Raw genomic sequence first — 27433 nt, forward strand, 5'->3', positions numbered from 1 at the left:
GAGGGGTGCAGAAAAAAATGCTTAGGGGGAACTGGATCAGGCCTCTCTGAACTACGTGTTCACCATCCTGTATGTAAGTATTCTGAAGCAAAATCCAGGGCAGTTTATTTATTTGTTTGTTTTAAGAATGAGAGGCCTATTTCTGCAAATAGACAGAAACGTGAGCTTATTCCAGATTCATTGTCCCCTGAAGCTTGTGTTAAAACAGGAGGCGGAATGGTATATCATAACAGTCTAATGAATAATTATGTTGCTCAGGTAGATGTTATTCATTACCATTAACACAAATGCTTCCCTGCCGAAGGTATGGGGGAGAAATTTGATCCAGTTCGCATTTAAAGGCGAACTGTCCTAATTCGCACATTATGAAACAGTGTGCAAATGAAAACACAGCTGCTCTTTGTAATTCATATTCCTCTGAATTCTGCAAGTCACTTCTCCAGCAAAGTCACGTGTACAGAAATACATACAGTTGGGTAAAATGTGCATATAAACACATATGTTTATGAAAAGAGCATGCAGAAATGGATTATATCGGACAAAACTGCATACCATGCAATTTTGCATTTTTTGGGGGGAAGCTTTTAATATTTGATGAATTATTGTATTTTAACATTTTGCCCAGAGTTTCCCCAGAGTAGCTGGGGAAACTCAGCCAGATGGGTGGGGTATAAATACATTATTATTATTATTATTATTATTATTATTATTATTATTATTATTATTTATTATTATCAAAATGTGTATGAGAAATTTGTGCTAAAATGCTGATGAATTTTCACAGGGAACTCAATTCCCCACCCCTACCCCTCAAACTAATGTGGGGAACTGAATTTAACACTGGGGAAATGAGAAACTGAAAGAAAAACAAAATTGACAGAATCACCCAGCCTTACCCTTGGGATTTGGATCCTCGGAAAATAGACCGCTGCAATGCTAAAGGAAAACTGCAGCCGGGGAGCCAAAGAGAAGTTTCGTCTCAAGACACCCACTCAGACTGCATAGAGATGACATGTTTTGTCTCCTCTTATTGCTTGGAGTGCTAACAGGGGCCGAGGTATGAGGGTGCCGAAGTGTACGAGGAAGCTTGAGCAGCTGAGAGACACTTGAATTCCTTCCTTGTGTGGCTGCTACCCCTGCTCAGCCCCACAGCCTTTCAAGGACACTCTGGAGAAGCTTTGAAATTGCCGTGCTTTTGCAATGGACTGGGAGTGACCTCTCTGCAGCAATGCCCCCCCCCCCAACCACTGAAATGTCTGAGCACAGAAGAAGTAGCCTGGGCAGGGTCATCACAGAAGAAGAAGAAGAGGAAGAAGAAGAAGAAGAGGAGGAGGAGGAGGAGGAGGAGGAGGAGGAGGAGGAGGAGGAGGAGGAGGAGTTTGGATTTGATATCCCGCTTTATCACTACCCGAAGGAGTCTCAAAGCGGCTAACATTCTCCTTTCCCTTCCTCCCCCACAACAAACACTGTGAGGTGAGTGGGGCTGAGAGACTTCAAAGAAGTGTGACTAGCCCAAGGTCACCCAGCAGCTGCATGTGGAGGAGCGGAGACGCGAACCCGGTTCCCCAGATTATGAGTCTACCGCTCTTAACCACTACACCACACTGGCTCTCTACACCACACAGAGAACCGGTGAGGTATAATGGAAGCCTGCCTCCAACTTAGAAAGGAGGCCTCTTGAATCGAATGCTATCCTGCATCTGGCCTTGTTTCGCATTGGAGGGAAAGAGAGGGGAAGCAGGCAAAACCAAGGGAGAGGCAATGTGGTAGCGAAATGGCTGTCTTCTTCCGCAATGGCAATAGACATTGGTTTGAGCATATAACGCCAAGCTTGGTCCCACTGCACTGGCTGCCAATTAGTTTCTGTGTCCTAATTCAGAGTGCTGGTTTTGACTTAGGTGAAGGTAAAGGGACCCCTGGCCATTAGGTCCAGTCGTGTCCGACTCTGGGGTTGTGGCGCTCATCTCGCATTACTGGCCGAGGGAGCTGGCGTACAGCTTCCAAGTCATGTGGCTAGCATGACAAAGCCGCTTCTGGCGAACCAGAGTAGTGCACGGAAACGCCGTTTACCTTCCCGCTGGAGCGGTACCTATTTATCTACTTGCACTTTGATGTGCTTTCAAACTGCTAGGTGGGCAGGAGCTGGGAGCGAGCAACAGGAGCTCCCCCCGTCACGGGGATTCGAACCACCGACCTTCTTATCAGCAAGCCCTAGGCTCTGTGGTTTAACCCACAGCGCCACCCGCGTCCCTATAAAGCCTTAAATGGCAACCAGGACTGTCAGTTCCCTGTATGAACTGACTTGGACCCTGTGGTCTTAATCTGAGGCCCTTCTTTGTGTACCTCTTTTCTGTGAGAAGCCTGGAGGCTGTGACATGAGAACGGGCCTTTTCTGGGGTTGCTCAACAAGCTCAATAATTTCGGTGGTTTTCTAGGAAAAAAAGCTCAACAACTTTTGGAGTGTCCTGGTTTTTACTTTTTGAAATATGGCAACCTTATGAATGTTCTCCTCAGGGAGGCTCGATTGGCGCCTTCACTACATGTCTTTAGGCAAAAACTTTCTTCTTTGACCAGGCCTTTAACTATTTGTGGTCTTTTAGAAGTGGGTGGGATGTTTTTAATGTATTTTTCTTTCCTCGTGGTTTTAATGCATCTATCTGATGTTTATTGTCTGATTGGTTGGTTGGTTTTAAGTCGCTTTGGGTTGCCCTGGGCAAGATAAGGTTGGGCTGCCATGAGGTGGACACAAAGCCCCCCACCTACAAAGGAAGATAACCTACAGCCTCAGATCACACAGTTAAGTTTGGTATTGCCATCGTTGCCCAGATTTCTTGAGTGGCTGACGATCAATAATGCTGGGTTGAGCTGTGTGTGTGAATGCAAGCCATGAGTAATCCATACACATGGGTCCAAGCAGTTATGGTGTGGCACCTAGGAGTTAGCTATGAGATCATGGGTTCACATGTTGCAATAAGCTAGCCTTTGCCAACCTGGCACATTCTCGACATTTTGGACTACCACTCCCATCAGCCCCAGCCACCATGCACCACTTTACGCACATGACATGTTTTCCTGTTGGTTAAAATTTAACAGACCACTTAATTTAGTTAAAAGGCAAATGATGAATCAAGCACAAATCATCAGCCTTAATGTTGAAAAAAATACATGTGGATAGATCTTTATTTATTTAAAAGCATTTCTAGACACACACACACACACACACACACCTAAGTGAGTATACAAAAATAATGTAAACACAGTAAAACTGTAACAAAAGCAGTAAAACAGAATTATAAAGAAAACAGGTAAAAACAGGAACAGGTAAAAACAGGAATTGAGAAATAACAGGGTTCAATCTCATGGGTAAAAGCCTGAGAAAAACAAAACAACCACAATATATCCACAGGACATCTAAAGCAAGTGATAGATGATGCTTTATGTATGGCAGGGGGAAGGACATTCCACAGTGTGTGGGTGATGGCAGAAAATGTCAATTTTCAGTAGGGTCTCAAGTGAAATTTTGCTGGATGATCTACCAGATCTATACTGGGACAGGTGACTTTTCATGTAACCTAGTCTTGATTGTAAAACTCCTGTGCTCCCAAAGTTGTGGATTTTATTTTATTTTTAAAAATAAATATCTGTGTGTTTTTTATTGTTGCCCTCCCAGAAATTTACAGGTGGATGCATGCATCTTGAAACAGATTAATTAGAGGAGGGGCTTATCAGGAGGCAGTTTAATTCACGTCTCTTGCTCTGGTGAAAATACAATTACCAATGGAAAGCAGGAGGGGAGGCGGTTGAAGAGAGGCAAGAGCTCAGGAGAAGGGAAAGTGAACTCTCCTAATCCTATTAAACGCAGTAGCATGTTTCTGTGGACCGCAGGGAGAGATTAAGCACAGGAAAAGGGATAAGTGTTGCTTCAGTTTCACTAAACTAATGTGACAACTTGTCATTGGAAATCTTTACAGCTTGTTAGTAGATGACTAGCTGATTCAGATATGTTTTCTACCATTTCCTTTGTGTCTGTGGGTGGATTCCTCCCCCCTTTCCTGTCCCTTTCTTATCTGGGCAGCTTCATTTCGGGCTTCTCCTTCTCCTTTTAATCCTTCGTGTCTCCTTCGAGTCAAAACATTTAACTTGCTTTAATCAATATTTTGTTTTGAAGATGTCCCTTGACCTTTCGGTTGGGCACATGCAACCTTCAAGGGCACCTCGCTCATTCATTAACCGAAGCTGGATGCTGCGTCCCTTTGGTGGGACGTGAAATGTACGTCCTTCCACATATTGCACGAAGAGTTGACAGTGCTTCTCAGATTCCTTTCTTGCCTCACTGGGTGTTGGGTGGCAGTGGGAAATGAGGTGGGCAGTGGAGGAGGTCACACACATCAACATGCCGAGGAGAACTGAAATGTATTTGGAAAGAACCAGCAGGCAAACAACAGCTTTGGAAACACGGGTCAAGTCCACACCATATATTTAAAACACTCTTATAAAAGTTCAACAGCCATGGCTTCCCGCCAAAGAATCTTGGGGACCATAGTTTGTTAAGAGTGCTGAGAGTTGCCAGGTGACCCATCACAGAGCTACAGTTCTCAGCACCCTTTACAAACCACAGTTCCCAGGATTATTTGAGTGGCTTTAAATATGGATAGGGCTTGAAACAGTCATGGCTTCCTGCAAAGAATGCTGGGAACTGCATTTGTTAAGGGTGCTGAAAGTTGTTATGAGACTCCTGTTCCCCTCACAGAACTACAATTTCCAGAGTTCCCTGGGAAGAAGGGCTCTGGGATTTGTAGCCTTGTGAGGGGAAGAGGGGGGGTCTCCTGAGAACTCTCAGGATTATTTGTGGGGAACCAGGACTGTTTTAAAGTTTTGCTTTAAACGTATATTGAAGATGAGGCTCACACACTGCTCTTTTAAATATTCCCCACTCCTTGTCCAAACCCCCTCCTTCCTCCTCTTCTACCACCAAAGGCGTGATTGTTGAATAGATGGAAAAAAACATTTTACAACATTAAAGGAGGACTGTTTAGAAAAGGAAGGACCTGCTGAGGTGTAGAGGAAGCCTGTTTATTAACACTGGACACCTCTTATCTTAGGCAGTTCCAGATGGATTCCCCCCTTGGTAATTCCTGCTCCTTGCCAAGTGGGGTTAAGCAGGGTAGCCACCTTGACGTGGCCTGGAGTTTGCCAAGAGATCAGGGACTCTCCTTCGGAGAGAATTGGCTGTTTGCTTTCTTTTCCCTTCTTGGTAATGTTTTCCCCTTTCATCTGAGGGGATTGCCTGCAACGGAGCCTTTTTGCACACCAATTGTTGCCAGGGCTCGGATGTTCTATACAGCAGCGGAAGGGCTGACACACTGCGTGGTTCCACCTCAGAGAAATCTACCAGGCTGTGTGAATGTGTGAGAGAGAGTTGGTGGGTTTGCAGTAGAAGGTGGGCAGAGGAACAGAAGCCTTAGGAAAGGTATAACTCAGGCTAAATATATATATATATATAGACGGGCACGTGGGTCGGTTGACTTTCCTGGCTGTAAATTGCCTACTGTTTGGTCCAGGTCCAGCCTTTGATTGAGAGATAAAGTCGTCCAAATCTGTCAATAATTAACTGTCAGCCAATTAATAGTTCCTTAACACATCAAGTTGCTTTCCTAAAGGTTCAGGCTCTTCGTGGGAAAAGAATGACTGAGGTGACTGGTGGCCGTTATGTTCTCCAAGCCTCCAAGCATTGGCTTAGCAATGCGTCTCATTTCACACACCCTTGCTCACAATGGAAGCATTTTCTTCCAATCTGGGGAGCTAGGAGTGTAGGAAGATAAATTAGGTGTGCATTTCTTTTCTTTTCTTTTTTTAAAACCAAACATACCTTGAAGTAGTCTAGAAATGCAACCAGGTTACTGTGATTGGAAAGAGAAACAATGGTACTACAGAAGAGTAGGGCTGGCCATGTGTGCTACTTTACAGAGCTTTGGCGTCTTTGCCGGGTTGTCAGAGGACAGTCCTGTATTTGAAGGGCTTTCAGAGAGCAGTCCTCTGTTTCAAGGCATCCTGTACGCAAAGGCTTGACAGAGGTTAGTCCTTTATTTGAAGGACTAACAGAGGACAGTCCTCTTTTTCAAAGCGTCCTGTATGTTAAGGCCTGGCAGAGGATGGTTCATTTATTTGAAGGAAGTCCTCTGTTTGAAGGACTGTCCAGCTCAAGCCTGGTTTAAAGATGAAGAACTGTAAGGAGGGAGAGCAGAGACTTTGACATCACCCATAAAGAGCTGTATTGTATTACTATTTAGATTACAGTGGTTATCTCTCAGTTTGCAGCTACTTATATGAAATAGCACATACAAATTGTATGCAAATCCAGCTTTAAAGGAAAATACAATGGAAATGATGTACAGATGGTATATGGTAACACCAGTGAAATTAGCTAAAATGTACAAGACAAATAACAAATGCTAGGAATGTAAGGAAAAATGAAAATGTACCTTTTGTACATATGTGTACAATGTACAAGACAAATAACAAATGCTAGGAATGTAAGGAAAAAGAAGGTACCTTTTATCATATGTGGTGGGAATGCAAGAAAGTAAAGGACTTCTGGGAAATGATTTATACTGAGATTTTAAAAAATGTTGAAATATACATTTGCATAAAAAAATCCCAAAAACCCCCCGAAGCCCTTTTACTTGGTATAGTAAGCACAGAGATTTACAAGCATGATAAAAAATGGTTTTTATATGCGACAACTGCAGCAAGAATACTATTAGCCCAGCGATGGAAGCAAGAAGAACTACCAACAAAAGAAGAGTGGCAGATGAAACTAATGGACTATGCCGAGTTGGCAAAATTAACTGGAAAAATTCAGAACCACAGACTTTCCTGGATGATTGGAATAAATTTATGATATATTTGAAGAAGAAGAAGAGTTTGGATTTGATATCCCGCCTTATCACTACCCGAAGGAGTCTCAAAGCGGCTAACATTCTCCTTTCCCTTCCTCCCCCACAACAAACACTCTTTGAGGTGAGTGGGGCTGAGAGACTTCAGAGAAGTGTGACTAGCCCAAGGTCACCCAGCAGCTGCATGTGGAGGAGTGGAGACGCGAACCCGGTTCCCCAGATAACGAGTCTACCGCTCTTAACCACTACACCAATCAATTGACATCGCTTGTAGGGTTGCAAGAAGTTTTGTAAGGAGAACTATATGAATTATTGCGAAAAAGGAATGAGAAGGGGTTTATTTAGGATTTGGATTTTATAGCAATAACTATTAAAATAAAATGCAAAATCAGAAAGAAAGTTAGAAAACCATTAGTCGAGGTTGACGGAAATCCTAGGCTGTGATAACCAAAGGTTTGTTATATTGTATAAGATTGGATGTTATGTTTGGAAAACATGTGCAAAAGCCAATAAAATTATAGATATATAATTGTATGCAAATCCGTCTTTTCTCCGCATTCATTGGTGATGTACTTCATCTTTCAGCTTAAGTGGCTGCTCTGAAGAGCAGGCCTGCAAAACCTGAGGACCAAGGAAAGAATGAGAGAAATTTTAAGCTGTAAATACAGCATTTTAAGCTGTATTTTAAGTCGTATTTTAATTAACTGTTTGTTTGTTTGTTTGTTTTCTATTATGTTTTATTGTAATTCATATTTGGTGTTAGCCTCCCTGAGCCTGGCCCTGCCAGGGAGGGTGGGGTATAAATAAATTATTATTATTATTATTAGAATGAAAGAGGAGGAAGAGGCCTCCAAGGCACATAGAAAGCAGTGTTATCACCCAACACACTTTGAGTATATAACTCAGACGCTCCCTCACCCTCCAGAAAAAGAAACCAAAACAATATCCCACAACATCTCAGACTGACTAGTGTGAAACTTTTGAGGACCCTTCTCTGTATGAAGCTATCCCTGTCTGGGCATTGCCCTCACACCTTGGGTGGTGAGTGAGATCATGGCTCTGCCTGCTGCCCTCTCCCACATCACTTCCCCATTGGCTTACTGGTTTCACATTACAGGGGAGCACTGCACAGTTAAGGGCAAGCTCCCCTCTGCAGATGGTTCCCTGTGCTCTCTATTAAAAAAAACATTGCATTTGGTGCATAAAAAAAAAAAAATCCCATTGTCAACGTAAATGTCCCTGTGAATCTGGAGACACAGAATTGATAACTCATGTCCTTATATATTGCTCCTTTTATAGTGATACACATCAGTTTTTTACCGAAACCCTTTTACGGAAATTCTTAGGACAATTGGGTGCATTCTAAGCTTTTTAAAACTGTCAGATTAGAAGAAGTTACAGGTGGGTAGCCGTGTTGGTCTGCCATAGTCAAAACAAAACAAAAAAAATTCTTTCCAATAGCACCTTAGAGACCAACTAAGTTTGTTCTTGGTATGAGCTTTCGTGTGCATGCACACTTCTTCAGATCTGAAGAAGTGTGCATGCACACGAAAGCTCATACCAAGAACAAACTTAGTTAGTCTCTAAGGTGCTATTGGAAAGAATTTCTTATTTTGTTTAGATTAGAAGAAGGCATCTACCTCTAAATATTTTTCTAAATATTTTGCTGCTGTATGCAAAACTCACCAGGGACCTTTAAAAAAAGAAACAAACTTACAGTTTTTGTTCTCTCTGCCTGGTGTTTCATTGTATGATACAGTGACAAGCAATTTTATTGCTACCGGTAGGCTTCTCTATTTTTGTTTGGTATTATTTTATATGTTCGTACAAAGTTTCTGTTTTGAACACAGGATGCAGAGGGCAGTAGAGTTTGAAGCAGGCTTGTTTATAAAATGCTCCTGCCTGCCTGATGCTGAAGGGGATGCAGCAAACAATGTTTTCAGCACCATCTTTCGTATCAGATATCCCACTCTTTATCCTTGGTAGCTCACAAGGCCTCAATAACCTTAGCTTATCTCATTTGATGGTGTTTCCTGCTTGGCAGGGGGTTGGACTGGATGGCCCTTGTGGTCTCTTCCAACTCTATGATTCTATGATTCTATGATTCTATGTGGTCATTTGGGGATTGGGGGATGTTCCCTCACTGGACTGTATTGTTATATCGATATGGCCTTAGGGGCAAAGCAGTTGCTTTCACTTTCCACTCCCTTTCTTATCAGTTTTTAATTACGTCCAGAGAGGATGCAAGGGAAGGCCTGCCTTCAAACTATATAAGAGATACTGTGCAATTATTACTGGGGGCAGGAACTTGCAATGCCTGGCCATGCCCAATTTGATGGGCCGCATAGGATTTTACTCCCGTGTTAAAATCGATTACATCCCTTGTGTGACATAATGTGTCCTGTCTCTTTAAGATTAGCCACATGGGCCAGCAGCAGGGGGCGCACTTCCACTGGCTGAGTGAAGGAGGAATCCAGGTCGGGGAAGGGAACTTGGTGCTGCAGTGGCCATTTTGTTTCTGTTTTGCAATAAAGAATTAAGCCAGGCCTAAATAAGAGGCAAACTGTACTTTTACACTGAAATCGTTTTAAAGGAGCCACGATGAATATATATATATAAGAGAGCTTCCTTGGAAGGGGGAGATTTTGAGCTGGGGGAGGAAGAGGAGGATGCTGGCTTTAACTATTTCATCACCAGTTTTTCTTCTCAAAATGCTTACCAGTTGCATCTCCCCAGCTCTCCTTTTTCACATCATAGCTGTCAACCTTCCCCTTTTTTGCGGGAAATCCCCCTATCAGTACTATACTATAGACCAGTGTTTCCCAAACTTGGGTGTCCAGCTGTTTTTGGACTACAATTCCTATCATTCCTGACCACTGGTCTTGCTAGCTAGGGATGATGGGAGTTGTAGTCCAAAAACAGCTGACGGCCCAAGTTTGGGAAACATTGCTATAGACTGTAGTATTGACAGGGGAATTTCCCACAAAAAAGGGAAGGTTGACAGCTATGCTTTACATACTCTACTGCCCTCCTTTTACATGTATTACTCCCTCTGGTGCTTGCTGATAGGATCATAGCCAGAAAGGAGCGACTGAGAAATAAGAGGGAAATAGCACATGGATCAAGGGAAACCCAAGGTTTGCAGGAGTACAGAAAGTATTTAACCACCAGAAGTAGCCAATTTAACCACTTCCAAGTAGCCAAACGAGAACTGAGCATGCTCAGTGGCTGTGGAATGTCCAGTGTGTGTGGCAGAAAAATGGCAGGGCTAATATAGAATGGGATATTCTAGAGGAGGCACTGCTGGCTGACCAGAAACTCTCCACACTGCAACGTTTTGTTGCAGGTCCTGTCCCCACCCCCCCACCCCCACCCCCGGTTTCTATAATCTGGGATAAGGGAAGGTTCTAACCAAACTATATCTGCTAATGTATAGATGCTCTAATCCAGGGGTAGCCAACATGCCCCCCTCGAAATGTTGCTGGACTATTGATTCTCATCACCCCCTGACCATTGGTTGTGTTTGCTGAGGCTGATGGGAGTTGTAGTTCAGCAACATTTGGACAGCACCACATTGGCTATTCATCAAAGGTAATGCTAGTGTATTTGGAACACACACTGTTTTAGGGTAAGGTATGAAACCATTTCTTTTGGTGAAGATGTTCCATTTCTGTGCTTGGATAGAATCTAAGCCCGTAGAGGGAAGTTTCTAGCAGTAGCCATACAATTAGAACCACGATTCCTTCCCATATTGTCTTCTTTCTTTCTTTCTTTCTTTCTTTCTTTCTTTCTTTCTTTCTTTCTTTCTTTCTTTCTTCCTTTTTGGCAAAGCTTCTGTAGATCTCGGTCTGGAATTTCTAACTGCCCTTCCCAGGAAGAAAGTGAGATTTCCCTTGGGGAAGATCTAAAACAGACACTGTGTTTGGAACGGCGGGACTGAATTTGGCCCATAAATTATCAGCGATTTGAGAGTTTGTTTATTTTCCTTTCATTCGTTTCACCTTGGAGCAAGACGTTAGCCATTTTAATTTTAATTGAGATGTTCGCATTAGCAAATGTGCACCCTCTTTATTAACCCCGGCAGTGTAATTTTTCATTGTGAGGTTCTGATTCAGAGGAAACGGTGTCACTAAAACAGCTCCGCGTTGCGAGTAAAAAAACGACAGCTTTCCTCAATCAGTTCCCTTTGTAACCTTGATTTGAACTTTATTCTCTTTCATCCAAGTACTTTTAATTAGGCATTCATACTTTGACATGATGCTAATTTCCCTGTTTTTAGATTCTTGGTTGATAGCGTCTTCTTTAATATAAGCAGTCAAGAATGGTTGTGTTATATATTACTTTGGTTGTGGTTTCTAATAATTATTTTTAAGGGCTCTCAAGCACTTTGTCTAAAACCTGTGGGCCACTTCTGTTTCATTGCCTCCCCACAACCAACCTACCCTCAGTCTTCATGAAGCCTAAGCAAAACAGACAAGACTAAAATGGACAAACTATTCAAATGCTTTACGCCAAATTCAGAAATGTCCCCTTTGTACACCACTGGGAGTCCCTCACACAGCTGCATGTGTGAGGGAAGCTGTTAGGGATGGGGCATAAAGTCCATTCAGTTTGCATTTAAAGGCAAACCTACTTGATTTGAACTTTCCAAAACAAGACACAAAACTGAAACACAGCCACCCTTTGAAATGCAATTCTCCAGCCAAATAAAGTATATGAAAATGCATATACTGAGGTAAAGTGTGACTATGACACACACAAATGCATTGTATTAACTAAAATTGCATGCAAATATGTATATGTTAGGAGAAAGTTGCAGTAAAAAGCGGATGAATTGTCAATAGGACTTTATTTATTAGGATATGGGTTTTTAAAGGATTTTTTAACTGATATGGAAATGAGGAGAGCTGAACTTAAGACTCAACTAACGAGGAACTGAAAGAAACCAAAGCCACTACATGGGGCTGGCTCCCTTTGAAGGTGACTCGGAAACTACAACTAATCCAGAATGCGGCTGCTAGACTGGTGACTGGGAACGGCCACCGGCACCATATAATACTGGTCATAAGGATTTACATTGGCTCCCAGTACGTTTCTGAGCACAATTCAAAGTGTTGGTGCTGAAGGAGCGTCCACCTCTGAGGGCCTTCTGGCAGTTTCCTCACTGCGAGAAGTGAGGTTCCAGGGAACCAGGCAGAGGGCCTTCTCCGTAGTGGCACCCATCCTGTGGAACACCCTCCCATCAGACGTCAAGGAAATAAAGAACTGTACAACTTTTAGAAGACACCTGAAGGCATCCCTGTATAAGTTGTACCTCGGCTCCAGAATGCCTTGGGAATTGAATGTTCCAGCTCCTGAATGATCAAAAACTAGAAGTGAGTGTTCCGGTTTTCAAATGTTGTTTTGGTAGCTGAATGTCCGATGGGGCTTCAATGGCTTCTTATTGGCTGCAGGAGCTTCCTGCAGCCAACTAGAAGCCGCGCTTTGGTTTTCGAATGTTTCAAAAGTCGAACAGACTTCCGGAACGGATTCTGTTTGACTTCCAAGGTATGACTGTATAGGGAAGTTTGTAATGTATGATGTGTGGTTTCACAATTTGTTGGAAGCTGCCCAGTGGCTGGGGCAACCCAGTTCAATGGGTGGAGTACAGATAATAAAATACTAATACTAATACTAATTATTATTACTACTGTTGGTACTGGGCAGGAGGGGCTTCTGCATGCCAACCCTGTGAGAACAGGATGCTGGCCTAGAGAGACCTTTTGCCTGATCCAGCCATCAAATTATTTTCATGTTATTATGGAACAACAAGGTGTAGCGACGGCCACTGACTTGGATGGCTTAAAAAAAAAAAAAAAAAAGCTTAGATAAAGTGCCGTCTGAATGCAGCCTGACTCCATGGAGTCATCTTGAAGTCTTTTTAGACAAAAGTTATTTTCTGTTCAAGGGTAATTATTACTATTTTAGTCACAAACCACTAGCTATTTTCACCATATCTAAGCTAGTCAGCATGTAAACAAATTTGTGGATAAATGAGGGGATGTTGTTGAAAGGCCATAGCTAGCAGCATGGCTGTCAAGGGAGAAGAGAAAAAAAGGTACATTTAACCCCCCCTCCCCACCCAATCCATTGTTATTCCTTCTTGCCACTTCCTATTAACTGATGGTGACATCTTATCTGTGGCTTGAAGGGCAGGCTAGCAGATTACTTTGGAGCTGATGTAAGTGACACTCCAAGGATTGGCCCGCAGCCGGTTTTGACCACCCAAGCCCAGCAGTCTTTGCATGTCAACTCTGTGACATGCCTTCGAACCTCAGCTTAATCTTGAACTATCCTGTTACGGCCTAATAGTTGTGATATTTCACTTGAAGTCACTCGGCGGTATGTCAAGGCTCAATCAGTTCCATTGCTCCATCGTTTCGTTTACTGCTGTCATCAGTCATTCCTAAATCACATTTAATTTTGCAAATTGCTCTTCTGCCATTTGCTTGCTTGTCCTAAAATAACCGTAAAAAGGTAGACCAACACAATTCCCATTTCCCAGGTGGGGCAAGCGTACACATGTGTGTTTGAGAGAGCGGTGTGGAGGCTGTGACCTCCAGGTTTATAGTAACAACTTTGTGGTCTCAGCACATCTGAACCATTCCTCAATGGAGTCAGGCCTTCATTGCTGGTCTGATGTCTTCTACTGCACTGCCTGCTTCCTCATATCCAGCCTCTAGCAGCTGAGGAAAGGAGGCATCCATAATGGTTGCATTGAAAAGTCTGCTTCCCTCCCGCACCCTCCAGAAGTTCTGGTTGCTACTGTGCTATTTCCCTAGACCAGGGGTCGGGAAACCTTTTACTCCTGAGGGCCATATTTCCTTGTAGGGGTGGGTGGAGCCAGAAGGAAAAGTGGGAAGAACAATGCATGCAAATTTTACCTTTGTACAATAGGCTATATTCCAGAGACACAAAAGTTGTTGTTGTTCAGTCGTTCAGTCGTGTCTGACTCTTCATGACCCCATGGACCAGAGCACGCCAGACACCCCTATCTCTCACTGTATCCCACAGTTTGGCCAAACTCATGCTAGTCGCTTCGAGAACACTGTCCAACCATCTCATCCTCTGTCGTCCCCTTCTCCTTGTGCCCTCTATCTTTCCCAACATCAGGATTTTTTCTAGGGAGTCTTCTTTTCTCGCGAGGTGGCCAAAGTACTGGAGAACTTCAGAATCTGTCCTTCCAGTGAGCACTCGGGGCTGATTTCTTTAAGGACGGATAAGTTTGATCTTACATTTGTAAGTTAGAGCTTACAAACAGAGCTTACACAAACACCTATTTTGATCCAGGCAGCCAAGAGGCATTACAGTGGTACCTCGGGTTACAGACGCTTCAGGTTACAGACTCTGCTAACCCAGAAATAGTACATCAGGTTAAGAACTTTACCTCAGGATGAGAACAGAAATTGCGCGGTGCTGGCCCATTAGCTAAAGTGGTACCTCAGGTTAAGAACAGTTTCAGGTTAAGAACGGACCTCCGGAACAAATTAAGTTCTTAACCCGAGGTACCACTGTATCAGGGTTCAATAATGCGTTCTGGCTAAGAAAACATAGAACAGAGACAGAGTTAGTGTGTAGCTTCAGGAGAGAGCCAGATGAAAAGCCCATTTTCCATCCCATTTTCCATTGTGGTTTTCCTCCCTTACCATAGAAAGAAAGACATATATTTAATTTTAAAAAAACAACTGCTCCTCTTTGTGTTGTGAAAGCTCGCCCAAACTGGTAAGACATAGGCTTCTTTTCCTTTATCTTTCTTGTTCACATATAATGCATGGCACTGCAGTTCAAAGGCACTTTGCTACCTGGAGAAAAGTCCAAAAGTATTATTCTCTTTGTTTCTGAGGCAACCCAGAGTGGCTGAGGCAACCCAGCCAGATGGGTGGGGTATAAATATTATTATTATTATTATTATTATTATTATTATTATTATTATTATTATTTAGTAGTAGTAGTAGTACTAAACTGCGTTGAGGTTGTTGCTGTTGCTGTTTTACAAACAAGCAGTATATAAATCTTTTGCAACAAACAAACAAACAAACAAACAAACACAGTAGTAGCCAATTCATTCTCTTAGTATGGAACCTGACTGAGCCAATGCAGGCAACATATTTTCACAAGAGAGGTGTATATCAGCATGCCTGTGGGGACCCCAACATTTGAGAAAAACCGAAAACCCTAAGGGCAACAAACCACTTCAAAATAACCTAAGGAAGGCTGAGCATGCTCAGTGAGCACAGAATGCTAACTGTGGTGGGTGTCATGGCATGTCGCCCTTGACTGGACTTAATCGTCCATGGGTCCTTTACCTTTTACCTGGGAGAGGGTATGTCTGGCTTGCTGGAATCCTGAACCCAACATGATGGCAGCATGATGTTGTGAGTACCTGTACTAGCTGTTAGTGCCTAATTGTGCTAACTTTCTGGTTAAAAGAGAATTTCACCCCTTCAGATTTCCTAGAAGGTATCATTGGTTGCATATTTGGACCTCAAAGAAACGGAGCTGCTATTATTAATCTGTGTCATTTTCAAGTGGTATTCAGATATAGTTGCAAGAGGGCAATGCACATAATAATAATAATAATATAATGAGTGACGTAACGGCAGCAGGAGATCAGCTCCTACCTCCACTGCTTTTCAACCCCCATCTAATGCTATATTTAGTTGTTTTTCATAAGTGCGCCCAAAAGCGGTAACCTAAAGGGTTTGTGCGTCTGTTTCTTAAAAAATAAAATCACAGAGATAAGGCAACACTGATTTTTCCATGAAACCAGAGAACATTTTCTAGATGCTTACGGTTCTGATTTATTATTTCATTTGCATTCTGCTGGTGGAGCATAACTTAATTACCTCTGTAAAAGCCTATTTGTGGCTTGTGAAGGAACCGGGGTTATGAAATTACGAGGGGGTGTTTGGTAAGTTTCGACGGCTGGAACGCTGCTCTTGAACAGTCTCTCATTTTTGACACTGTTTACCATCGTTTCAGGAGCATACATCTGGGTACCATAGATGAGTTTCTAACTTGGAAGGGCAAAGTTGGGAGGTACAAGGAAAGAAGGAAAGCAGAGCCTTGCCTGAGGTTGTGCATACTTAGGGCTCAAACACAGATCACGGTACAAATGGAAGCATGGAGCCGATTTACAGCTTTGGATGAATGCATAGAAGCCAGTAAACAGGGCTAGACGGCATGGTCCTGCCCTACCCCTCTGTGCATCCATAGCCACAAATTTGGCTCGTGATCAGGGTTTGCCTGTCATATCATCTGCCTAAAAATCTTGGGAATTGTAGCTTTGCAGAGACCAACAAGTTACTCTTTCGAAGCAATTCTTTGAAGACTCTGCATGCTACTCTATTACAGCTTCATCCCCTGCCCACCCCCCACCCCCAGTTCTGGGGACTGCCATTGTCGAAGATGTCAAGAACTATCTGGTAAGAGTTACCTTAACTCCACTTGATTGAAGTACAGCTCTCAGTGTTTCCTGGGGAGTGGGAATGATTCTGAACCCACTTCAATCTTGTAGTGTGGTGAGATACTCTGAGTCCCAGGTGCAGAGCAGATTTTATGTTCACTTTAGGGAGTCTCCGTGTAGCAAAATGACTTGCCCTATGGTTACAATGCATGGAGCTGTTTTGGGAGTGTAGTTCCACCCTGATGTTATGTAGTTCCACATGCCCTCTCAAGAGGCAATCAGTCTCAAGGCCTTCTCAAGGCAAGTTGTTTACTGCATTGAGATCAGACAAGCGCCTAGCGTTCTGATGTTTAGTCAGCTCCTGAAGACATTTTTGTTTAAGAAGATTACCCTGGAAGTGTGACACAGCCATTTTATGGAATAATATCCTGGTTTTTCCCCACCAGTGTGGTGTAGTGGTTAAGAGCGGTAGACTCGTAATCTGGTGAACCGGGTTCGCGTCTCCGCTCCTCCACATGCAGCTGCTGAGTGACCTTGGGCTAGTCATGCTTCTTTGAAGTCTCTCAGCCCCACTTGCCTCACAGAGTGTTTGTTGTGGGGGAGGACGGGAAAGGAGAATGTTAGCCGCTTTGAGACTCCTTTGGGTAGTGATAAAGCGGGATATCAAATCCAAACTCTTCTTCTTCTTCTTCTTCTTCTTCTTCTTCTTCTTCTTCTTCTTCTTCTTCTTCTTCTTCTTCTTCTTCTTCTTCCTGGGGGTCCTCAAGGGTACAAAGTTCCAGCACCTTTCCCCCCTCCAAATGTTAAAAGTGTGTGGCACATACTGTAACAACTTCATGGTGAGAACCAGCACCTTTCTTTCTTAAAAATTAAAAAGCACTGATAATTATATAATTGTTGGACTGGTTTTACGATCTCCGTGTACTGAGTTTGCAATCTCTTGTATAATTTTAAATCGTATTTTATGGTAGCCTGCTTGAGTATTCTTTTTTTGTGGTGAAGTGGCCTGCAAATAAATAAGATAGTCTAGCATGGCCACAGCGAATCAAATTGTAAGGTCATAACTTCACTGTAAATAAATATCTGTCTTACGGCCAGGCATTTTTGGCACAGCATATGTAGCATGTGCCCTGGCGCTGGCTTTTTCTGCTTCACACTTACAATAGTGCAAAGTAAGTGCAAAGTGTGCCCTGCCATTAATTGTAGATACAGAAACAGACTGTCATATTCACACTTGAGAATTCTAAGCTAGGCTAAACCTCAGGTCTAATATAATATCAACAACAGAACAGGAAGTTGCTCTCTAAGTTTATGGTAAGTCCATTGACTCAAAATCTGCTGGGTTGTCCATCTCAGGATCAGGACCTGTGCCATCCTCAGGGTCCTTTCCAACACTACAATTCCACGATTCTGATATCCAGGACACCAGGGTTTGGCTTTTGTTGTTGCTCCATTGCATTGTCACCTCAATTACGATTATTTATTTATTACTTGTATATCCTGCCTTTCCTCCAATTACCGGTAGCTCCATGTGGTGTAAATGGCCCCACCATTCTCTGTTTTATCATCATGACAAACCTGTGGGGTAGGTAGGGCTGGGTGACCACAATTGGCCCAAGTTCATCCAGAGAGCTTCATGGCTGAGTTGGGATTTGAAGCCAGGTCTCCCAAGGCCTTAAAGAAATCAGCCCTGAGTGCTTAAAGAAATCAGCCCTGAGTGCTCACTGGAAGGACAGATCCTGAAGTTGAGGCTCCAATACTTTGGCCACCTCATGAGAAGAGAAAACTCCCTGGAAAAGACCCTAATGTTGGGAAAGATGGAGGGCACAAGGAGAAGGGGACGACAGAGGATGAGATGGTTGGACAGTGTTCTCGAAGCGACTGGCATGAGTTTGGCCAAACTGCGGGAGGCAGTGGAGGATAGGGGTGCCTGGCGTGCTCTGGTCCACGGGGTCATGAAGAGTCAGACACGACTGAACAACGCCCGAGGCCCTAGTTTGACATGGTAACCACACTGGCTTTCACTTGTTGAGGAAAAGGTTGCCCAAAAAGTGGGATTCTGTTGCTTCTTTCATTGGTTTGGGTGGTGGTGTTTGCTTGTTTGTTTGTTTATTTATCTGTCTGTCTGTCTGTCTGTCTGTGTTGTGTGTGTCAGAGAGAGAGGTGTGTGTGTGTGTGTGTAAGGACTGAGCCATGGTGTCAGAGGTGAACAACCAAGCCAGGAACCAGAACTGAGAAACACACCCAACAAGCCAGGGAAATCATCAAGGCTCAGGCATGGTTTCCACCCAAACAGGAAGCCTTTTATAGCCTTCCCTGGCCAGGGAAACCCACTGATTTCACTGGGTCTTCATAATTAAGTCTTAATCCAATGCCGTAAAGCTATCTCAGCAGCCTACCTATGTCTAAGTAAGCAACTATCCCTCAGCATAATCTACCACTCAGGCTGTTGTGCAGACATAATAATAAACTTATACTAGCTGAGCTGCTTGGAGGAAGAGGTAGGACACATACCCTACAACATTCCTCACATTAAACTAGGGACATTTCTCACTCCCCCAAAACTGACCCTCCTCGATCCCCACCTTTTTTGCCTTCCCCCCAAAGAGCATTTTCTATCAGAAGAAAGGTGAGTGCTACCACCACTACACAAATGGGACACAGCACACACACCCTCTACCTTAATCCCAATTTTATTTTATTCTTTCATAGATTTACAAAAAGAACAACAAAAAAAAAACCACACAGATAAATAAATTTTGGAAAGGGTCTACATTAGACGCAGACACACAAAGCATTAAAACACACACACACACACACACACACACACACACATCCAAAATCCTTGCGCTCCGACCAGCTCCCCCTGGAGTGTGGCATAGTGGTTAAAAGCGGTAGTCTCGCAATCTGGTGAACCGGGTTCACGTCTCCGCTCCTCCACATGCAGCTGCTGGGTGACCTTGGGCTAATCACACTTCTTTGAAGTCTCTCAGCCCCACTCACCTCACAGAGTGTTTGTTGTGGGGGAGGAAGGGAAAGGAGAATGTTAGCCGCTTTGAGACTCCTTCGGGTAGTGATAAAACGGGATATCCAATCCAAACTCCTCCTCCTCCTCCTCCTCCTCCTCCTCCTCCTTCTTCCTTCTACCCAGGGCAGCCCTGTCCTCTGCCTACCCCTCAGAGCCGTCACGCCACATGGGGCTTGGCCTGAGCGACGACAGCCTCTCCCCCTTTTCCTCTTCCTCTTCCTCCTTACCCACTCTCCAGCAGCTGCTACAAGTTGCTCAAGGATGGAGGCCAGCAGTGACAGCCATGCAGAGGCCATGGGATATCCTCTCGCAGCTGCTGCTGCGGCCACCACTCAGGACAACTTGCTGGCTCATTCTCCTTCCAGAGTGCAGTGGCAGTGGAAATAGAGACATTCCGGGTTCAAATCAGAAGTGGGGATGGCTTTCGTAATTCTGGGACTGTCCTTGGAAAAAAATAGAGGCACTTGGAGGGTATGGACATAGTTGTGATGAAGATGTAAGCAGATAGCTGCTGAGGGCAACGAGACCTATACCAGTGCTAGCTAAGTAGAAGCCAGATTTTCAGGAATCCAGCTGCTATTGTCAAGTGTAGTTGCAACAGCAAAGTGATAATACATTACAACCTTATCCAAAGAGGGGGATTTATTAACAAGTGCATGTAACAACCAAGAACACAAAAGGGAAACGGGAATGGGAAGGTGTGTTGGCAACTGTTGTCCTTTAACATCTCTGAAAACATAGATGTTAATAACCAAGGTGCAGCCAGTGAATGATAGATGGGTAATACATGATTTGGAGTACAGTTAGAAAAGGATCCATCTTGCTTACATGCTGTATGTTGAATTAGTTAAGGACACCATAGGAAAGAGCACGATGAGCCATTGTCCCTGCAAAATTATAATGACAGCCTTGCTAACTACTGTATATTTATTATGCGAGAAAGGAAATGTCTGGTAAAATTCAGCATAGGTTAATAACACCCATATAGTCCTTCTTTTCTACTGTCTTGAATAGACCTCCGACTGACTTTTACTGGATTATTAGCGTTAATTGCATCAATTGCAATATAATTGATTCTTAAATACTATGTAGAAACCTCATACAATTATGGAAAAACAAAAGTCATCTAGACATCTCAGATTTAGAATTCCTACACATTTAATTCCCGATAATCACCAGTCAGTTTGGATGTTAAGATTGCAGGGTCTCTTGTTTTCTTTCAGATAGGTTTTGACAGAATTGATAGTTTTGCAACATTTAACACATTGCACATGGAAATAATAATATTAAGGCTTCAATGCAGCTTGTAAAAAAATAAAAATGAAATAACTTTGTTTCTCAAATGTGAGGTGAACATCACCACTGAAGTATAGCCTAGAAAACACACACACACACACACACACACACACACACACACACACACACAGAGAGATATTCATATGCAGTAGGGAGTTAATATTCTTATCTTACTTGCAGGGTTGGCGTAAGGATGGTTAAGATAATATGCACTACATATGCTAAAGTGTCAAGCTTGTTAGTGTATGGCAGGGGTGATGAATTTATGGCCCTCCAGATGTTGGACTACAGTTCCCCTCATCCCTGACCAATGGCCATACTGGTTGGGGCTGATGGGAGTTGTAGGCTACCATCTGCAGAGCCACAGGCTCCCAACTTCTGGTCTAGGGTTTTGGATGTGAGATACTTTGCATGCAGATGGTCCCAGTTTCAATCCTCGGCATATCCAGCCAAACCAGAGAGCCAGCTGGTTCTTAGCTAGCTGGACCAATAGTCTTGACTAGCATCCTATTATATGAAACAAAAACAAAGCAAAAAATAAATAAATCTGTATTTCCTGGTTGATGAAGAATGAAATGCATTGTCCACATGTGCAAGAATTGCTCTAAGTAATGCTTGTTAAAGTTACCCAGGCTTTTGGTGTCTGGCATGAAACAGACATGAAATGTTTGTGTCTTGGAGGGAAGAGTTCACTGAGGCATTAGTAGCTTCAACATTATACCCTTGTGCAAATTAATTGAAACAAAGCATGTTTTCTATCTTACTCGTAACCGTGTACTCAAAACAAACATGGAAAGTCAGTTGATCATTATGGCGTTGGAAGCCTGCAGCCAATAGAAGGAATGATGCGCCCGCCACAATATATTGAGGTCCTATGAAAGAGAGTTATTCCAGAGCTGGAAAAGAGGTATCCTGATGGTACTGGGATATTGCAGCAGGACCTAGCCCCCTGTTACACATCGAAAGTGGTGAAGAAATTCATGACAGAGCTGCAAATACAGGTACTTGATTGGCCAGGGAATTTCCCGGATGTAAATCCCATTGAGAATTTGTGGGCTATATGCAAAAGTTGCCTCCGTGCTGTAGACTGTATGACTATGGAGAAGCTCATTCAGGCGCTGATTCAAGTGTGGTACAGGGATCCGAAAATCAACAGTGACTGTTCAAAACTAGTAGACTCCATGCCAAACCATGTTCAAATGCTGCTTAAAAATAGCAGAGGTCATATCCATTACTAATGTACGTATACAGGTATGTGAGTTTGGTACATGTATATGTGAGCTTTGTACAATAAACTACATTGTTTGTTTCAATTAATTTGCACAAGGGTGTATATATATTTTAAAAGTTCGGAAAGACTGCCCTTCTTTCAGTAAAGTGGTACCTTGGTTTAAGAACAGCTTAACGTTATCACCACTGTTGTTCATCTTGGTTCTGGAAGTACTTGCCAGGAATATTAGAATGGATAAAGAAATCATAGGGATAAAAACTGGGAAAAATTAATTTAAATTGAAAGCATTTGCTGATGACCTAGTAATTACGGTAGAAGATCCAAAAAATTATCTCCCTAAGGTAATAGAGAAAATTCAAAAATTTGGGGAAGTAGCAGGACTTAAATTAAATAAAAACAAGACCAAATTATTAGTTAAAAATTTAAAAGAAGAAGAGAAAAAAGAGTTAGAGGAAAGTATAGAGATAGAAATCCATTAAAAAGTTAAATATTTAGGAATCTGGTTAACAACAAAAATATAAATTTGTATAAGGATAATTATGAAAAAGTATGGTTGGAAATAAAAAGGAATTTAGAAATATGGAGCAGAATGAACCTTTCCCTACTAGGAAGAATTGTGGCGATAAAAATGAATGTGCTACCAAAACTGCTCTTTCTTTTTCAGACAGTCCCAATAAAGGTCAAAGATGATTACCTCAAAAGATGGCAAAAGGATATTTCCAAGTATGTCTGGGAGGGCAAAAGGCCGAGGATTAAACACAAGATACTCACAGATATAAAAGAAAGAGGAGGCTTTGCCCTCCCAGACTTTAAATTGTATTATGAGGCTGCATGCCTGGTATAGATTAGGGACTGGATAAAACTGGAAAAGGAGGAAGCGTTAGATTTGGAAGGTCATGATAACAGATATAGTTGGCACGTATATCTTTGGTATGGGAAAGGGAAGATACATAAAGGGTTTTATAATCATATAATTAGGAGATCATTAATGAGAGTTTGGGAAAGGTACAGAGATTTAATAGAGAGGGGGAAAAACACCTTGGTGGTTATCACCAATTGAGGCTTCACTTGGCAAAAAAGAAAAATGGCCTACATACAAGGACTTATTGAGAGATGAAGAAGGCAAATGGAAATTAAAAGAATATGACGAGATAAAAGGATACGTCCAGAGTTGGTTACATTATAGACAACTGAATGAAATGTATAAAGAAGATAACAAAAAAGGGTTCCGTTACACAATTTCGAGATTCCAAAAATAAGTAGAAGAAGAAAAGGTAAAGCTGTTGAAAAAAGCTCATAGCATTTTGTTAGAATAGGAAACAAAGGAGGAGGAGGTAAAATCAGTAATGATTAAATGGGCTCAAGATTTTGGGCATAATATACAATTTGAGGATTGGGAAAAATTGTGGAAAGTGAATCTGAAATTCACAGACTGTTCTCTGTTGAAGGAAAATTATATGAAAATGATGTATAGATGGTATATTACACCAGTCAAAATGGCAAAAATGTACAAAACTGGGACAAGTACATGTCGGAAATGTAAGGAAAAAGAAGGGACTTTTTATCATATGTGGTGGGAATGTAGAGAAGTTAAAAAATACTGGGAAATGATTTATAATGAATTGGAAAAAATGTTTAAAATGACTTTTGTTAAAATGCCGGAAGCTTTTTTATTAGGAAATTTAGGACAAGACATACCAAAGAAAATAAAGAACTTATTTATGTATGCTACAACTGCGGCAAGAGTTTTGCTAGAACAAGGTTGGAAGAAGGAAGAAACACCAACAAAGGAACAATGGCAAGAAAAACTGATGAGTTATGCAGAACTGGCAAAACTAACAAATAAATTGCATGAAAAGGACAATCGGGACTTTAAAGAAGATTGGGGATTTTTCATAAATTATTTGAAAAAACAACAAACAGACTTAGATTCACTGGCAGAATTTGAATAAACATGCACAAACTTTATTAACATTTAGGAGTTTGAATAACAGGAAAATAACATTTTAAACTGTATAACATGCAGAAACAATATTGAATCAATAAAACAGTTGGGGGAGCTGGGGGAAGTCCTGGGGGGGGGAGTGGGAGTGGGAGGGGAAGGGGAGGGGGGAAATGTATGGGATTGTATTGTTTGATAATTTGTATTGATTTAAATTTCTCTCTCTCTCTCTCTCTCTCTCTCTCTCTCTCCATATATATATATATATATGAGAACAGCTTAGTTTATGAACAACTTGGATTAAGAACTCTGCAAACATGGAAGTAGGTGTTTTGGTTTGTAAACTTTGCCTTGGAATAAGAACATGTTTTGCTTCCTGTTGAGTGTGCTCCATTTGTAAATTGAGTCCCCCGCTGCTATGGGAAAGCATGTCTTGGTTTAAGAACACTTTGGTTTAAGAACGGACTTCCAGAACGGATTAAGTTCGTAAAGCAAGGTACCACTGTGTAAGGAAAGATTACACAGACTATAAAGAAGCTCAGGGGCATTCATCATTATTATGCATCTATACCCCTTTGCAGTCAATTGGGGATAACATTTCTTGCACTGCTGTTCATTCTGGTCATGATTCCTGACATGTTTCTTATTGGCTCATTCCAGGCTCTTTATTGGCCTTCCACGAGTCATGTGGTGTTTGTATGAGCAGACTTTCTTTGGGCTTAAGCTGTTAACAGTATCCGTAAGGCTAAATGCAGCATTCGTACAAATTACATTCGTATCTTGGAAGTCGAATGGAATCCGTCCAGGAAGTCCATTCGACTTCCAAAACATTCGGAAACCAAGGCGCAGCTTTGGAAGCCGCGGAACCCACATCGGACGTTCGGGTTCCAAAGAATGTTTGCAAACCGGAACACTCACGTCCGGGTTTGCAGCGTTTGGGAGCCAAAACATTCAACTCAAAAGGCATTCGACTTCTGAGGTATGACTGTATTATTATTATTATTATTATTATTATTATTATTTAGGATGTCCCTATTTTCATCAGAGAAATGCTGGAGGGCATGTTTCACAGGAGCAAGCTGGGCAGAAATTTGGTTGCATTCTCGTACGGCATGTTATTATTTTGCGGCGAATGGTCCAACTTCATCTGTGTCACTTAAACATGCTGCAAAGCAGTCCTGCCGTCAAAAGGTTTCCCTGAGGAAAAATTAAGCCCTTGCAGGCATCAATTATGCAAAGACTACATCTAAGGGCACCATCCACCTTGTCCTCCTGCCTGCCCGAAGTGTTAAATAAATCATAACATCCTGTTCATCCTGCCGTCAGTGCGGGTGAAAGAAGTCATCGTAAATGAGGTCGAAATCACAGGGTCGGAGACAGCGTCCAAGTTTTTGTTTGCAAGAAGCAGCAACTCCAGAGCTTTTGGTAATTCAGGTCCTCAAGGAAAGCCTTCTCCACTATCTCAACTACTTCCTGTTAATATGGACCAGGGAGGAAATGGTCATTAAGCACAAGGAAGTGCCCACCCGTTTCCAGTCGTGTGCCTTAATTTGTCATGGGTAAAATTGGCACCTGGTGGCTTGTTTTGGCTCCTGTTCCATCCCTAATGAGGAAGTATCAAAATACTTGTAACCCGCTGTGTGAGGACTTCAAAGCCTTTCATCAGTGGAGACTTAAATGCATTAAAAAAAAAAAAGCGGAAAGGAAACTCCTATGGCATTTGTTTGATTAATTTTTTTGTGGCGATAGAGAGAAAAGGAATGAATTAGGTAACAACAGCCCGTCGAAAAGTACGTTTACAAATAATGTTTAAATCGCTAGGAATGATGCTGCAACCCCATCTTGAGGATTTGATATTTTGCCTCAATTGTTGTTGATGTTTGACAGTATTTGGCAGTTGCCATGGAAGTGTAAAGCACTCAAGTTTTGTCAGATGCCGAGGCCTAATTTCAGAATCCAAATTCACATTTGGTAGGCGGGAGGATTTTGAAATGATCCACGCTGGACTCCTTTATGGCATGCAGTCTGGGTTAGAGAATGCAAACTGAGAGTTGATTAGACATATCAGACCCAGTCTTACTGTCAGGGAAGGTCCCTGGTTCAATCCCCAGCATCTCCTGATGGGGCTAGGAGAGAAACTTTCCTGAAATCCTGGAGAGCTGCTGCCAGTCAGTGTGGACAATACCAAGCTGTTGTTGTTGTTGTTGTTTTAATTAATTAATTACATTTATATACTGCTAGATGGACCAATGGTTTGACTCAGTATAAGGCAGCCTCCTTTGGTCCTTTGTACTAACACTAATTATTGCCAAATAGAAACTTATTCAGCGTTCTGTGCCTCTTTTCTCTTGTCCTCCTGCCATTCTCTCCTTGCCCCCACACTCAGTCTGATCCCATTTAGTCTTCAGCCTCAAGCCAATCTTCTAAAGATCACTAGTGCCTCAGCTCCCTTGCAGACATCAGGCTTGTGAAATCTACTTTCTTTTCTGCTAGAACCTTGAGATCCATAACGGGGCTTTCTGGTGGCGGGAGGGCACAGCACTGAACCAGCATCATGAACCACATGTGATTCAGGGTTGATCGTTGAGCCAGCGATCTTGCTGTCCATTGCACCTTCTGCTCCAGTTGCCATATGTGGTGGGGCCGAGGTTGCAGCAGTGGTCCCAGCCCACCTCCCTGGAAGCCCCACCAGATTCTGGGGTGGGGAGTCTGAATTGCTCCTTTAGCTTCACAACAGGCTTATGAGAGGGGTTATGTTGAGAGAAAGTGACTGGTCCAAGGCCTGACTTTCATGACCGAGCATGGATGTGTTCCTGGTCTTTCCTGGCCCCAGGTGTCAAATGTTACCACTGCACCATAAAACTGGCTCTTACCAGTTTTATGCAACTTTGTACCTTTTTAAGCAAATTATTATTATTATTAAGCAAATTATTAAGCAAATTATTTTTAATTAACAGCCATATCATTGCTATAAGTGTGGTGGCATATTTTCAAGAACAGTGGAGCAACTAGTAAACAAAGAAAATAAACCACTGCCATCCCTTTCACCGCCTTAGAAATCCATGCCACCTCTCTGCCACCCTGGAATAAGAGTTTTTGCAAACTAATATTTACCAAGCAAATCCTGTCTTTTCCTGCCAACTGCCCATGCATGTGGGTTTGGCATCCGCACCAAATTCACTGCGCACGATCTAACAGTGCCGCTTAGACACACATCCAGCCCCTTTGCACTGATCAGGTGAAAAGTTTCCTGACGTGATTCACCCCGCTGTGCTCTTCTTGTTTGCTGAATGTGATTTGGAAAGAATATTCCTCCTCCACCACCCGCTTTCACCATCATCATTATTATTTTTTTAAAATCATTGTTTCAAGAGGCAGCCATAAGCAACAAAACCACAAGGCTAGTCTTGGCTGGCTGACTACATTCAGCAGCTGCTGTGTTCCAAGTTCTGGGCAAGCCACCGTTATCCAGATTCCCACTTGTCCTCTGTGTCTTCTGCCTCAGTTGCATTACAGCATCTTGAGCAAGATGGACCACTAATTGACCGGTCTGGATAGACTGCCAGCGTTTTGATGCAGCCCATTCCCTATCCCC

The sequence above is a fragment of the Lacerta agilis genome, chromosome 3, assembly GCF_009819535.1.
Source record: "Lacerta agilis isolate rLacAgi1 chromosome 3, rLacAgi1.pri, whole genome shotgun sequence".
NCBI lineage: Eukaryota > Metazoa > Chordata > Lepidosauria > Squamata > Lacertidae > Lacerta > Lacerta agilis.